We start from the raw sequence: 15,761 nt of genomic DNA on the forward strand, positions 1-15,761 counted from the left end.
AAAGATAGTGGGACAAAATATTGCATCGTCCTTGTCATTGTATGAGATTGGAATAGAAACATTAGTATCAAAATAAGAAGTGATAAATAACGAGACCGAATTCAAATGCTAAAATTAATACAAGCTTATTGATTCACCATGCAGATGATTGCGCCAAACTTTACATGTATCACCTTATGACGTAATACATAACTAGTCCTAAGGGATAGGATAAAACGACACTGTGAAAATACATTACAGACTCCCCTGGGATCAATTAGCGACAAGACTTTTCAGATCACCCTGGGAACGTTTACAGCCAAGTGAATTGAACATGGAGCATATTGGGAATGTATAGCGACAAGGGAAAGTTGGGGTTATTATATGGGGATAATATGAACGGAACAAGTTAGGTAACGTTACGCACTGGACATTGGTAACAATGTGGCAAGGGGCTGACCTCTGTCGGACCAAACAGCGAGGGGGAAAAAAACTTGAACGAGATTGGCGGGACGGGAGTGGCGGGACATAGGCATAGATAACACATATAACATACATGCACAGATTGATGCGCATCAATCTATCACACCTAAACTATAAAATCGACTAAAAGATTTTTTAAGGCAAGAGAATAAACATCTTTTCGAGACAGTGAAAATCCACGAAAATAGAAGAAACTCAAAGGTCGTTTTCTAATTCCTTCTTTTACTTCACCAGCGTCTCAAGTTTTGCATCACATTTTTTCTCTTCTTCTTCTCATTATTTTCATCCTCCTGTTTCTCCTTCTCCTGCTCCTCTTGCTTCCTCGTCTTTTTCTATTTTTTTTCGTTCCAGGCTCTCATTCTTATCCTATCTTCTTCGTCTTCCTTCATCTCCTTTTCTTGTTTCATCAGCACCCTTAGCATTTCCTTAGACTTGCTCAAATTGTTTATTTCCATTGTGACTCGATGTGGGTTGTAAGAACCATCTCTTCTATCATGCCCAAATTGTCCACGACTTCCTGCAACTTCTTCATCTTATCCATTGTGTTAGAAGCCATCATTTTAGATTATGCAATGCTGAGTAGCGCGAATGGAATGGAAATTAAATTATAGAGGTTTTCGCACATTAGTTCATGTATCTCTGTTTTATGCCTGCACAGCAGGCTATTTAGTCAATCCTGGTGGGAAGAAATTGGAGCCTCATGCCCCAGGCATTTATGTTCCCAAAGAGCACTATTTAATTTAAGCCGTCAGGTCATGGGACTAAATAATGTCTCTAACGACCTGAGTGTAGGTCTTACATGAGTGGGAATGAGTCCAACACGCACTCAGGTCTTAGAAAATGTTCAGTCTGTTCTACTGATCCAGGTGTCTACCATAGGAGTATGTGACGCCTGTTGCGATTAGTCACTACTATGACGTCACATCCGGACACCTGGGTTTAGACGGGTGGAAATAGTGCCACAACTCCATCATGGTACAGAAAGTCCGGGAAAGGCAAAGGAGGAAAGGTACCCGGCGGAAACGCACAGAGCCCCGAAACGCCAGCCCGTACTTAACCAACTCTAGTCCAGTTATTTTAATGGACAATAAAAATACTAATAGTGTATAAGCCACCCGTACAATTAATCAAATTACATAAGTCAATAAAATTAAAAAAATGATCCATTCATAAAGTTGGAATTTAGTGTACAAAGTGTGCATACAATTTTATAATAAATATACCATTCAGCTAAGTCGAAATGACTCTTACATAGTTTGTATCACGCAGAATAAAAACCAAAGAATAAGACATTTTGATGGCGGTAGCAAAAGGAAAAAAATTAGATTATGAAAATAAAGATATTATCAAAAACGGTTTTCGAATACAAACACACACTCTAGTTATCTACACAAACTTACGCGCATGCATACGAACCCCAAATCTACTATACGCACATCGTACGAGAACGCATACAAACAAACACACACACTATCACATAGGGAAGGAGTGAGTCTTTATAATCACACTACTCCACACTAACGCGAATTGGCAACTTGAATAGTCTTTTTTCTAAAGATCTGGTTAGCCCTGAGAAGATTTTTTTTTAATTCCAGATACTCCTGGCTAATGGGTACATCTCCCAGGCCTAGCACCAAAGACATCTCCTGCTCCAATCCTGCTCGCAATTAAAGATTGTGGCTGGTAACGCAGAGAGGTGTTTGCTGGCTTCACTCTCCCAGTTTTCACGTTCAGGGACAGTGAAGACTTCCATCTATCTTCTCTTAAGCCACCACGCGTGGATGCTGTGACCTCCTTATTTTTCCTTCCCAGTTTTCAGTCTGGCGAACCACTGGTCTTTGCACTGGTGACAGAAGCTGTGCCTGTGGTGCTGCTATTGCCTATGGAGGTGTCCTCACATTAGGTTTGACCTCACACAGAGTTTTCATCATGATGCAATGCAAGATCATTCTCTTCTTTGCCTCTTCTTCCTTTTTTTTTTTTTGTTTCCTCATCATTCTCCTCTATCCTAGCTTCTTCGGCTATGGCCTCCATAGCCAGCTCGTCTAAAATACGCCTGGCATAATCCAGGTGCATTTGGAGTTCCAATAGTTTCGCTGTTCTGTTGCTCATGTTGTCTCGTTGACGATGGGTAACCAGACTGACGAACGCTTCCGTTTACCAATGTGAAGCACCGACGCGTACGAAAACATCCACGACACTGAAACAAACATTGCCCATATCATCACCCAACAAATATGGAACGCGCGGACCTAAAAGAAACATTCACTCACTTTGTATCTGCAAACACTAACTACGAACACAAACACATACAGACTATTTGACAAGCTAGGGAAACGAATTGCTTATAGACACACGTCTGTTTTTCTTAAGGTACAGACAAACACAGATACACAATTTTTTGGCAATTGAACTAGTATGTATTTTCTAGAGTATTGGATAGCCCTAAAAAGGACTGTTTTTGTTTGACGGGGATTATGGCAATCTTTTTTCGTCTAATATTGCATCCCCGTCTGCTTCTTCGGAAAGAGAGGAAGAACTTTTGTGTCCACACGACAGTCTACAAAACCTCTGTCTCGTTCCTGCTGCTGTTGCTTCTCTCTCTGCCTCTGAATTATATACTTCTCCGTCCACTCTTCTTTCTCATTTTTGTTTTCCTCTCTGAAGAACTCTTCTATCAGGTCTAATGTCACTTTCAAAATTCTGCCATTCTCTATCTCTTCAAGCTTGGGTATCCGGCTTTGCATGACACTGTGTAAATTTACGAAAGCTTCGTTCAGCTTGGCTATCTTCATAGGGGGATGAGTCAACACAATGGACGCTCAGACTTCTTCAGTTGAATTATAGTGATTTTCGCTCCCTTGGAGCATGCATCACTGATTTATTCACGCACTGCGTGATTTTTAATTACTCCTGGGGAAAAGAAAGAGAGCTTCATCTCCCAGCTTTTTATGTACTCACAGAGTACTTTTAAATTTAGCCACTCAGGTGTAGGACTAACTAATCCTTAACAACCTGACTGAAAGGCTTTAAACATTAGTGGGAATAGTCACACCACACACTCATATTTCTTAGTTGGATTGAAATGCCCCCGGTGTCAACCCAAGCAGTATGTGACGTCCGCTGCGATTGGTCGGCAGCAATGACGCCACATTAGGACACCTGGTCTTGTGGCAGGTGGAAATCGTTCCACATATTGCCACGTGTACGTTGTCCGAGCGTGGCAAAGGAGGAAAAGGTAATCGGAAAGCCAGCCATGGATGTCAATTACTCCTTTAAACGCCATTCGGTACTTATTTCAAATCAAGACCAGTTTTGCTAATGGACAATAATATACCAATAATGTGTAACCCACCTCTGCATTTAATCAAATTATTTGAGTTTAGTGTACATAGTGTACATAAAATGTTAAAATAAAAACCAATCGGTCAAGTCCAAACGACTTATAACAGTTTGAGTCACGCATGGTACAAAATAAGTGTAAGAATTTAAACGGCGGTACCAAAACAGGTCAAATTTGGTAAATTATAAAACTAGATATCATCAAATAGGTTCTCGAGCCAAAATGAGGACCAACCATTCAACCAGGCAATTTGAAACGTTGCTCGACCTTTTCAAATCGAGTCCGGGAACGTCACCGACAGGTCCGGATTGGTCTCCACTGATATTTATCAGTCATGACGACTTTTTGGCATAGGGGATAATTTTATGCTAATATCCCGCAAGTCACTTGTATTCCGCTGTTTTTTCAACGGTTGAGAAGGCTGTGTAGCTAGTTTTCCATGGGCTGCATGATCCGTGTTAAAGGTCGCGCCCCGTTTGATGCTGGTTAGTCACGGCCCATGTGCCGCAGCTATGTTCACTCCTCGCTCCCTCCATTAACTCTTTTCTCTAGTAGCTTGCTGTCCGGTATAATTCTCTGTGTCGTTCTGTCTACCAGTGTAACTTCGCTAATCAGATGCCCTTTGTGCTGCAAGGTGAATATTCTATGTCTAGTAGCACGGTGGTAGGCTGCACTGCATTGCTTCGTAGCACGTGGTCGGCTGCCTTTGCACTGCTCACGATGTTCACCGGTTCACCCTGGCTGAATGAATGCAATGAATGCAATGTAATGAAAATGACGCTCAGACTGGGGGTTGCCTCGCTTCATGTGGTTCAAGTACAGACGCGATAGTAAACATCCATACGAATTTTTTGTTGGGTTGGAACGAAATGATAGTCGATTATAGGGAGAGGAATATAGATAATTCAAAGAGCATGTATAATGATTAAAATAGAAAACACATGACATACACAATTTTTTCAAAACACACACTTTTATTCAAACAACAAACAAGCAATAATTAATCATAAAACATTATTTCAAACAAACAAGCAAACAATTTTTTAAATAACAGCTTTTAACAAGGTTGACGACGTTATGAAGTCAAGCTAGACTGATGGAAAGCATTGGGCCATTTATGTACAATATGTTTCCTAGCTAAAGACAAGAGATAGCCATAATGGTCACAAAACCATCGGCCTACTTTGTAATCGTTTCTAGAAGAGTTACGATCAAAATAAGTCACTAAATGTTCTAAGGAATATCCAGAACTGCGTTAATGAAGGAAATACACACAATATTGTCGACACACCATGGAATATGTGCCTTATAATTTCAAAGTATTAAACCGTGTCGTCTGGGCATTTCTTCTCATAAAGTCGATGATGTCGTCTTCCAAAGGTGTTAATCCATATGAATCAAAATAATTGACACACCTTCTTTAGGGAAGAAGTCGGCTACCCAGATGGTTCCTGGAAGATGAATGTCGCCCGTGTTGATGACATAAGCTTGATAGTCTTGAGGTCTGCGCTGAGGCAGCCAATCTTTAGCACACACCACTGGATTCCAAGAAGCAGTGCACGAACTGTTATTCAAAAGGTAATAAAGTTCCCAGTGATCCATTGTTTGTGTTGTTGTTTTGTTTTGTTTTTCTTTCTTATTTTATTTTTTCATCGCTATTCATTTTCGGCTTTGTCTTGGGGCTCTTTTTCCACTATATCCTCCCATTCCATTCCCAAAGATTCTCCACTATTCAGTGAGGCATTACAGTCTTCCATTGCTTCTAATAGTCTATAATGACTTCTCTCAAACTGATGATTTCTTTCGTATTACGAAAATTGGCATACAGGATGATGTTCACCGTCTCAGGTAGAGCTTTAGCAAACTGAAGTTCCACACGAATCTGGTCTCATTTTATAAGGGTGGAAATGTCCCTCGTCGCTGCCATGGTTTGGAGTGAAATCAAAAGCCTATAACGCGTAGCCTCCTGCATAATCTTCGTACATAATACCGTGACTGCTGTTGCTTCCTAACTCTCCGCTGGCTTCGTACAGAGATTCTTAGGACCTCAAATAATTCATCTTGCCACTAAACTCGAAGAGTCTGGTACACAAGGTCTTGCCACCGCGACTGCCTTCCATCTTGGACACGTCGTAGTGCTGAAACTCGAAAGGATTTTTATTGGGTACTCCGTTGAAGGCTGCACTGCTAACGATACCAATGATTATTCGCTTGGGTAACTGTCCTAGGAACAGATGATCTTCAATCCTAGATTGGAGTCCAGTGGCACTTCCACGCGTCGTATCGGATACTCGGCGGTCGTTCTGCTCAAAGTGTGACTGATGAGTTTTCCAACTTTAGGTAACACTTCCACGCGTCGCACATAGATTCTGGCTACCTCGATGATGGCTTTGTAATCGGCAGCACTAGCCATCAAATGGAAAGCGGTACTACTGAGATTAAGTCTCAGGCGAATATCCACGCTTTTTTCCATACGTCAAGAAATTTTCCAGGTACGCACGATAAGGATAAGTATCCATGCTGATGCTGCTGACCAGATTGTTATTCAAGTACAAAGCCACCACGCTGAACAAGGAATGTATAAAATTGTTGACGGAAGTCACTGTCTCATCGGCATCTAGATCGCTACCACCCTTTTCGTTCACTTTGACTTTCAGGAACAAGTAACTGCTGTTCAGATCGATGTTATATCCAGGCTGTCCTTTGATTTCAATTTGATGGGAGGTGAGGCCGTCGACCCATTGAGATTCTTGCATCGTCATCGTGGTGGGTGGCATGGCAAATAGATCCAGTTCCGACTTGGAACAGTCGCAAGACTCTCGCTGCATCATTTTCTTTCTTGCTTTCGCTATGTGACTTTTTTAATAATCACAAACGTCTAAGTCTTGGACGGTCCTTCTTTTCTTAGTCTTTCTAGCTCTAGGGATGTGAAGTCCTCTGAAAGGGTGGTCTTCATCATCTCTTTCTGCCTTGTCCTTGCTGTGGCGTCAGGGAAGCAGGAATGCCTGACTCGGCACCGCCTATGGCATTTATAGCAGACCCAAAATATATTTTCCCATTTGAAGCAAGACATTTTCCCTTGCTCTCAAGACAGCTTTTTTAGGGTTTTGTTTGTCGATGATGACAGGAGAAATTCTTCGCCGTGCGTCAATTTGGTGTCTTTCAGGGCGTGCAATCCTCGTGTACCGCCGGTTTCAAAACGGGGGCTACCGAAGGAAAGGCCGATTTTAACACATCTCCTAAACCATGTCCTCGCTGCCGAGCGACTCCTCGGTAAACTGGATACATGACTTAGAACTTGTTAGAGAATCGGTTTCGAAAATGGTGTTTCTCCGTGTCTTTCCCTTTGGAGAATGAATATTTTGTCGCAGATCTCCTTTTATAGCAATGTTGACTGTGTCGACATACGACTTACTGACGGGCAAATAGTGAGAATTTGCAAATTCGCGGTGGACGTGATAGGTGTTTCCACCTTCCTCGTCAGTGACCGTGGTATAATTCACTTTGAAAGAAATGACGAGCAGTAACGGTACGGAGGTGTGTCCAACCACGTCGTAAACCACCACATCTGAGTACACAAAGATCAAATTGAGTCCTTCGTTCAGTTCTACAGGGGATCAAAAAGCTCTGTAAAATCCATATTACGGTTGATCTTCGGGCTCAAATTCTGTACTACCACCTGCGGATTTCCACCCAAATTTTAAACAAACTGTACAATGTTTTGGTATCCTGAAATTTCATCAGCAGGCGACAAGCCACTTTATAGTAATACATTTTAACACTTTTTGGCTCTATTCAGAGCTTTGCCAAACGCTGTCTCGAACCTGTCACCAATGGTGTCCACAAAATGTTCACCGCTAAAATAATAGCCTGCTGTTATTTTCATAGTATAAATGCCTAATAGTGGATTGCTTACTGACTTTGTGTCACCTGAAAAACCCGATTTTATTCATCTCTTCTTGCAATCGGACGTTCAGGATTTCGACAATGAAAATGTTTTGAGTTTCAATGATGTTTTTGATTTGTGTATGGTAAATCATTTCCATCAAATCACTTGCCAATGTGCTTTGTGATCCAACTGGATGGCCTGAGGTAATTTGACTGTGTAATATCAGAAAGTATTGTTGGGAAAACCCTCCATGGAATTGTCACTGGGTAACGTTAAGTAAAACAAAGGGCATGATGGTCACTTCTTTTTATAGTCGATGACTTGCGAAGCGTCCATCCAATAATCAAAACTCGGTGGATATCCTTTCCAACGTACTTTGCCTTCTTTGACACCTCGTCTTCCCACTTTTCAGGTTCTTCGTTCGAGAATGATTTCGATGTCATACACTTCGTCTCCATTTTTGGTCCACGTTGTAACTTGGACAAGTAAAATTTTCCTTTAAACTCTTCCATGTTCATGTTTTCCAATTTATAGACGGCAGGATGACGGCCACGCACTCGTCCAGTGACACAAAACAATTATGTGGTCCTCTTGGGTACGTAACCTTTGTCTACAGTGCGTTTGGTTTTGCCAATGCGAACCCAGCTCCTGCTTCCAACACTCCGCCTTTCTTGGGGACAGTCACCGTCGATGGCTTTCAAACAGGCACTCAAAAATAGTCACTTCGTTGTCGGTTGTCACTTCTTGGGGAGCACATCCGATACTTCAATGGCAAGATTGGCTGTATGCTTGGACCAAGTGCCGAAAGACGTCGATGTACTTGAGAGTATCTTGATGCGTAAAATATATCCAGATGCGTTCTTTCAAGGTGCGTTGTAAACTTTCAACGATGCTGGCTTTGGTTTCGGGATTCAACACCAGTTTTAACACTCGCACTAACTTACTGTTCGATTGGAAAGTCAATGGCACGATCCAGGCAATTTTGGAAAATGTCGATGACACAAAACAAATATTTGTAATAAATGAGAAACATCAACTAAATCTGCTTGACATGGATGATCGATGCCGTCCACTTAGGTGAGACTTCTGGAAAGTTTTCGTCGAATGGATTTGTGTAAGGTGTACTTGGATTGTTCTTGTAACCATCGTTGCACTTGAGGTAAACAGAGACTTTTCAGGCGGGTTTTGTCAGCACCATACAACTGCTGAACTCCTCCGCATTCCGCCGAATGGGATGGATCGTAGCAAATGTTTGCTAATACCGTCTCCATTTTCGTTAATAAGTCACCCACTCTTCACTGATATTAATCTTTTATTTTCGTGTGGTATGTTCTTTGATTGTGGTGCTTTGCGTGTCTAGTGAGCGATGGGTAACGAGAACGAGCAGGATGCCTGAACACGATAATCGGTTCATATTTCACTTCTGTCTTCACCTTCCTTTTTTCTTCTATCGAAGATGGAGTGGCCATCATCTTTTTAATCTATCCAATTCTGGATGTATGTGGTGTTGTTAACTTGCGTACTTGCTCTGGTGGTGTTGTTAACTTGTATACTTTTTTCTGGTGGAGTTTGAGACTCTTCTTCTCCATTTTCTCCCTTGGTCACTGGTGGTAGTGTTGGTGGTGGACCTTTCATCAGGGTCTTAAAATACTTCAGAGTCGGCTGAGCTGTTTTGTCTACATGTTTCTGGTGAAAGAGTTTCAATCATTGGAATAACTGAGCGTACCTTTGCCATCTTTCTGTTTCGGATAAATCGTTGCGATCGATCAATGATTGCAATTTGTGTTGTAACTGGGAAATTTCGGTCAAACAAAGACTGGGAGGCAAATGCGGAGTCCGTTGTTCTTGCCAACGATGATATTTCATCCATCGTTTGTAAGGCACTAAAGCCAGTTTTCGTCTCTCCATTCAGTTCGAAAGGTCACGTCTGAGATCTTTTGACTCCAGAGGTCCCTTTTATCATCTTGGTCCTTTTATCTTGAACCAATGGGTAAAACACCACCCTACAGTCCTCCCAGCATGGCTCCCTCTATTCCTTTGACAAGAAGGCATATACAAACCCTCCACGTTGCACCGTCATCTTTTTCTTTTGACGTATGGGGATTTTCTTTTGGACCATTTGGCGAAGAACGTGTCTATGTTTGGCTAAGCTTTCTTTGTGGTGTTTAGACAAAGGTATGTTTCTATCAAGACATTCAGACAACATTCTCTCACGGTATCGATGACTATCTTTCAAGACTGTTTGAATGAGTTGTTTTCGTATGGGTGAAGTATATCGCTTGACATGAGTTCTTTTATCTTGTTTGTCTGAGAAGGTTTGATAAAAAAAAATTCCTCTTTTTGGTTCCGCCTCTTTTTCTTTGGACGACTGCTTCTTTTCAGGGTTAGACGTTGATGCTTGGCTAAGATGTGTTTGGGCGGGATCACGAAACAGTCCTTTTCTTTTTCCTTTTCCTTTTTGTACAGAAAAACGACGATGGTGGTAACGGTGTGCGATCATTTTAGGGAGAATATTTGTGCGTTCAGGAACATAAAAACACTGATCCCCATCCTTTATCGCAAGTATATTTTATAATGGAATGCGTCGCCACTTACTGTCTTTACGTCGTATCAACTTGATGACAGGCATCACACGTGGTGGAGGGATTCGCAACGGACTAAATAGGGAAAGTTCTTGCTTGTACAAACAGTAAACTCTGTTACATGTCCGATATCTCTTGTACTTTGTTTTTGTGTACAGGTACTTTGTGAGCAACTGATACTGCAGCTAAAGAGGAGGAGGGTGTCACCTCTGGTGGAGAAGTTCATGGAGACGCAGTTTCCATTGTTTCGTCAAACGAGAAAGAACATGGGCTTGGCTGGCATCACTAGCAAAGGAGAAGTGGAAGAACCTGAGCTTACTGGAGACGCGGTCATCGTCTCCGTAGGTCTTGGCCTCTGCGGGGAAAAAGTGTTTCCTGGGGTCTTTATGGTGCGACTTAATTTTTCTTTTTCTGTAGGCTTTTCTTTTTCTGTTGCTCTGACCTGGTCTTGACACCGCAGGTCTTTTTCTTTTGGGTCCGTTTGGCATTTTTTGGAGTGACTTTTTTCTTGGGGAGAACATTGGGGGTATTGAGATCCCATTTTAAAAGGGAGCGAACGATGACACCTCCTAGAGAACCGCTACCTCCAGGTTTCAAAATGATTTTCTTTTAGGGTTCAGTGTCGATGCAAGGATGGGCCAGTTGCGTCAAGCTACTTTGTTTCTTTCAAAAAAGCGTTTGGATTGATATGTTGAATGTGAATGATGCCTTGCAGTAATGTCAACCTAAACCATCGTAAGACTTCTTTGAGACTGGCTTCACAGACGGGAGCACGATTTGATTTTGTGGATTTTGTTGGCGACTGATACAGTACAATGCACGAATCAGTTTGAAGGGAAGATGAGACTGACGGGACGTCATGCTGACGCTGTGTGAGACAGACCCAATATGACAGAGGTTCTTATAGATTGTTTTGTTGTTGTTAAGTCTACGACGGAGCGTGTACACAAAAGGCCCTCCGTTTTGGCACCAGTGGTACATCAGATGGGTACGAAATCGAAAATATTCAGTCGGGGGGGGGGGGTGTGTGTTTTAAATCCACAAGTAAATAGGCGTATGGGGTTTGAATGGCATCGTCGTACGCATGAGTCAGCCAATTCGTTCCTGTTTTGCTAACACTTGCACTTTTGATTTATCTCTACCGCTTTTAAACAAGACCACGTAATGAGCATGGCGAATGAGTGTGCGATTGGCTTTACTTTGTTGAAACAATCGGTATCCCGAGTCCAGATCTTTGAACAATTCCACACTGACCCACAATCCGTCAATGCGCGTTCTTCCTGTGTGTGCTGACAAGGTTGGTCATGGTTACACGTTTCGGCACACGTAAGGCACAAGGGAAACTGATGTTTCCCTTGGCAATGGTAAGGTAAAACGGGATCGTACAAGCCCATGCGAGGCAAAACCTTACATTTAATCAATTCTTTGTATTATCAAATTGTGTCCAGATCGATGTGTCCCGTCAATAATTGCTGGTCCCCTGCGGGAAAGTGACAATATTCGCAGGGATAATGATACAGCGAACACACGTCCAAGTATTTGATTTCTTCTCCTTTCTCTTCGTCAGCGTGGTACAGAAAAGTGTCATTCGCCCGTCCTTTGTACAAACTGTTCCGCGGATTCAGTGGTTCCACCAGCTTATAACTTTCCACGATGCGTTTAAACTCGGGATCGGTTTTCAAACTGTGATCGTACTCGTGTTTCCACGCTGACAAGTGGCCTGGTACAAGTATTCCATGGTCCGTTGTAGAAAGTGATTTTTGGTGTTAAGCTGAGGGTAGCAGGTGGGGCATCCGTGAAATAAGCAACCGTTAAACTCGTACACAATCTTGGTGTTTTCTAAGTCTCAGCTATCCACCGAATACGTTCCGATGGTCTTTTTTCCTCCTCCGTTGCGGGCATGTTGGATCCATGTATCTTCCTTGTCGCACAAGTAATGCACCCAGCGTATGGCTTTGACCGAATAGTGAGGTTTGACCCAATATTGAGGTTTGACAAAGTTGGTCGTTTGATGGCTTATAACAGCCAGTGTGTTTTCGGGCATGAATCGTTGGCTGTAAACTAAGGAACTTACTTTGTCACTGGTGCAGGCTTCTTTCAAAGGATCAATCCCTCTGTGCTACATGAACAGTTCTCGAAATGTTCCACAGAAACACCGTAAAATGTCCACGTCGGAACGACAATACTTTAACTTTCTTTCTGAAAGTCGAAGGGGTCCGAGGCGTGAGTCTGGTACCAAGCGTAGAAAGCTTATCGTTGTTCGATGCACATGTCGGGGTCGTAGTAGTGATCCTCAGGCAAATAGGATAGAACGGCGTGTTGATTGGCTTCGGTATTGAAAAAGTGTGGAAAATAGCCTTTGGACATTTCTATCATTCCAAACGTTTTAGGCATTCGGCTCAAAGGCATGACCAAGTAACTCATCGAATGTTTAAACGGTATTTGTCCCGGATGCATGGACATGATTTTGGCTCCATTCAAAGTCACTTTAGAATGTTCGGTACTTTGTTCTGTATAGTGTCTCAAACGAAATTGTCCATCGTATTCAGAGAAATTGTTAGCCATCACCGTGGCATAGCAATGACAACCTCCGTAACGTTCGATGTCCTCTTGACTCCACCTGTCGTTGATGGGGTCTAAGAGCCGTTGGGCGATATCGGCTACCGTGTTCATGCCCCGAAAGATTTTTTCACGTCCTCCAGGAATCTTGCTACAGTGAGGTCAATGACTAATGATAGGTTATTTGATGAATTTCTCGCATGCTCGGTGAGCCACGCAGAAATTAGGAATGTGAATGCCAGTCTCTTGCATTCATTCGAAATCGAGAAATATGAAATTTCCTTTCTTCAGGTTGTCTTCCTCCTCCTGTTTGGGTTTGTATTTTTGAATGTAGCATTCGTGTTCCAAGTCCACGATTTGGCGACAAATGTGACATCGTTTCTTTCCTAGACATGTGTACGCATTGGCACTATTGGTACGTATGCCTTTTCCACTAGTTTCTACTGTAAACCTTGCGTCTTTTGATGTTGTTGGTAACAGACATGGCTGACAAAAGTGCGCTGACAAGCTGGGCAATGCACCCGCTCTAGTCATTCATCCAGATTGGGTTCAGAGGTCAAACATCCCTCACATTTCGATCCGCAATGCTTGTGTTGCTCTCGATTGTTATAGCAATAGTCACATTTCTCACAGTAATAACCACTGGATGTTATTTGGGTTTTTTTATAAAACAAAATCAGGAACGGGACGTAATCAGCTTTAACTGCCCTAAGCCTTTGCCACGGCCAAGGCCTACGTCTGGACTTGTTCCTGTCGATGATTTGGTAGAAATCACTAGGGTTGGTAGCTCATGCGTGGTAACAGGGTTGAGCTGTTTGGCTCGGGAAGGTCTTTTTCTCTTGGGTCGTATTAAAGAAGTATGATAATTTGTTTCAGGCTCCTTAACTTTACCAAGATGTCTAATAGTACCGTCACCGTTTGACTTTCACTGTCCTCCTTCTCTCCTAGATCTTGTTTCTTCTCTGGTGCTTCTTCTTCCTGTCGTTTCCTTTCTCTTGCCTCTTCTTCTTCTCACTATTGCTTTTGGAGGAGAAAAACTTATTCTGCTTCTTTCTGCTGGTGTAAAATTTATCCAATTCTTCTTTGTGTCCCTGTTTAAAATCCTCGACGTGTGGTGAGGAAGGAGAAAGTGACGAAGGTGCTGATGCCGGAACAAATTCTTGCGAAAAGGAGAGAAAATCCACTAAAACCCAATTAAAATCGGTCTCTTCTGGACGTAGGACTGCCTTGATTTTTGTAGCCGCTGCTATGCCATCGCTTCTCTTCTCCACGGCCGGTGCACACCCCCACCCCTTTATCGTCTTCTTAGTTTATGTCATGTTTGAAAACTCTGTCGCATTGATTCACAGCGCACATATGATAGCGCGCCTATATAGGGAATGTGCCGTCATCAGTATCTCCCTTCTGATTGAAAGACAGACTACACGCTGTGACTGAATTTTGTAACGCGTGCTAGGAATGGTAAAAAAGAAACTCAATCCGTTTCGATCCGCTCTTCCACTATAAATAACCCATTTCACTCCATTCCCTTCACCTGTTCTCGTCACAAGATGTGGACTAACGTTGCATCATCTATCCTCGTATCGTCGATGCTGTTCCGCACCGACTTATCAATGTATGTCAAATCATCATGGACAATCATCAAGATCACCGAAAGAGCGTTTGGAAAAGAAGAATTTATGTAGTGATATAAGACTATCTGAAGAGAGTCCTTATCTACGGTCCAGAAGGTAGAATACGTTTGAAGAAAACCTATGTGATGCCATATATGTGAACTGAATGATGTTAACAAAAATACCAAATACCCTTTTCTGGGCCACTCCACTGTCTCAAAACGATATTTATTCTCTTGCCTTAAAAAATATTTTATTCGATTTCATCGTTTAGGCGTGATAGATTGATGTTGTATGTTGTATGTTTGATATATGTCTACGTCCCGCCAGTCCCGTCCCGCCAAGCGTTCTATATTTTATTTCCGACCTTTGGTCCAATTGAGGTCAGCCTTTTGCCACATTGTTACCAATGTACAGTACCGTGACGTCACCTCACCTGTGCTATTCCTATTATCCCTATACAATAACCCCAACTTTCCTTTGTCACTATACAGTCCCAATATTCAGCATGTTCAATTTCCTTGTCTCTAAACGTTCCCAGGATGATCTGAAAAGTCTTGTCGCTAACCGATCCCGGGGAGGGGGTCTGTAATGTATTTTCCATTGACTCTATCCTATCCCCTATTACTACTTGCATGCACATTTTGAAAGCTTCAGGATCACAGACAAACCATGCTAAAACAAAACTATTAATAGGAAACCGTTAGAATAACCACCTAGGTCTTCCTCCAGAAAATATATTGATATTGTCAACTGTCATTGGTTATGATACTTTGTTTTGACTTTCTTCCTATTTTCAATGTGGGAATCTTTTTTAATAAATATTCAGTGTGTGGAATTATTGTACTTTCTACATAACTGTCTGGACATATATCCGTTGCTATATGTCATAAAAACTCAGACGCCAATTGTCATGTCTACAGAATCATGTCAACATATTGCGGTAGATAACTAGTTTTATTGACGTAAAAAGCACATATGCAAAGGGTATATATCGCCATGTTGACGTGAAGCGCTTCATGCTTCCATAAAACAACTTTTTAAAAAAACATCTTTCTCACTACATGTATATGTTTCGATAGCTCTTAGAAGGGAAGTAACTCGACCCAAAAGAAAATATTTTAAGGCGAAAAAGAGCTAAATATTCGTGACTTATAAAAGCAGAAAATAGTGAAAAACTAGAGTGCATAGTATTCTGGATCTAAATACTCTCTCTCTCTCTCTCTCTGTCTCTCTCTCTGTTCGATCCCCGGCCGAGTCATACCAAAGACATAAAAATGGTACTAACAGCTGCCTCACTTGTCGCTCAGCAT

This window comes from Sinohyriopsis cumingii, chromosome 8 (genome assembly GCF_028554795.1).
Source record: "Sinohyriopsis cumingii isolate HCF-2022 chromosome 8, ASM2855479v2, whole genome shotgun sequence".
In the NCBI taxonomy this organism is placed as follows: Eukaryota; Metazoa; Mollusca; class Bivalvia; order Unionida; family Unionidae; genus Sinohyriopsis; species Sinohyriopsis cumingii.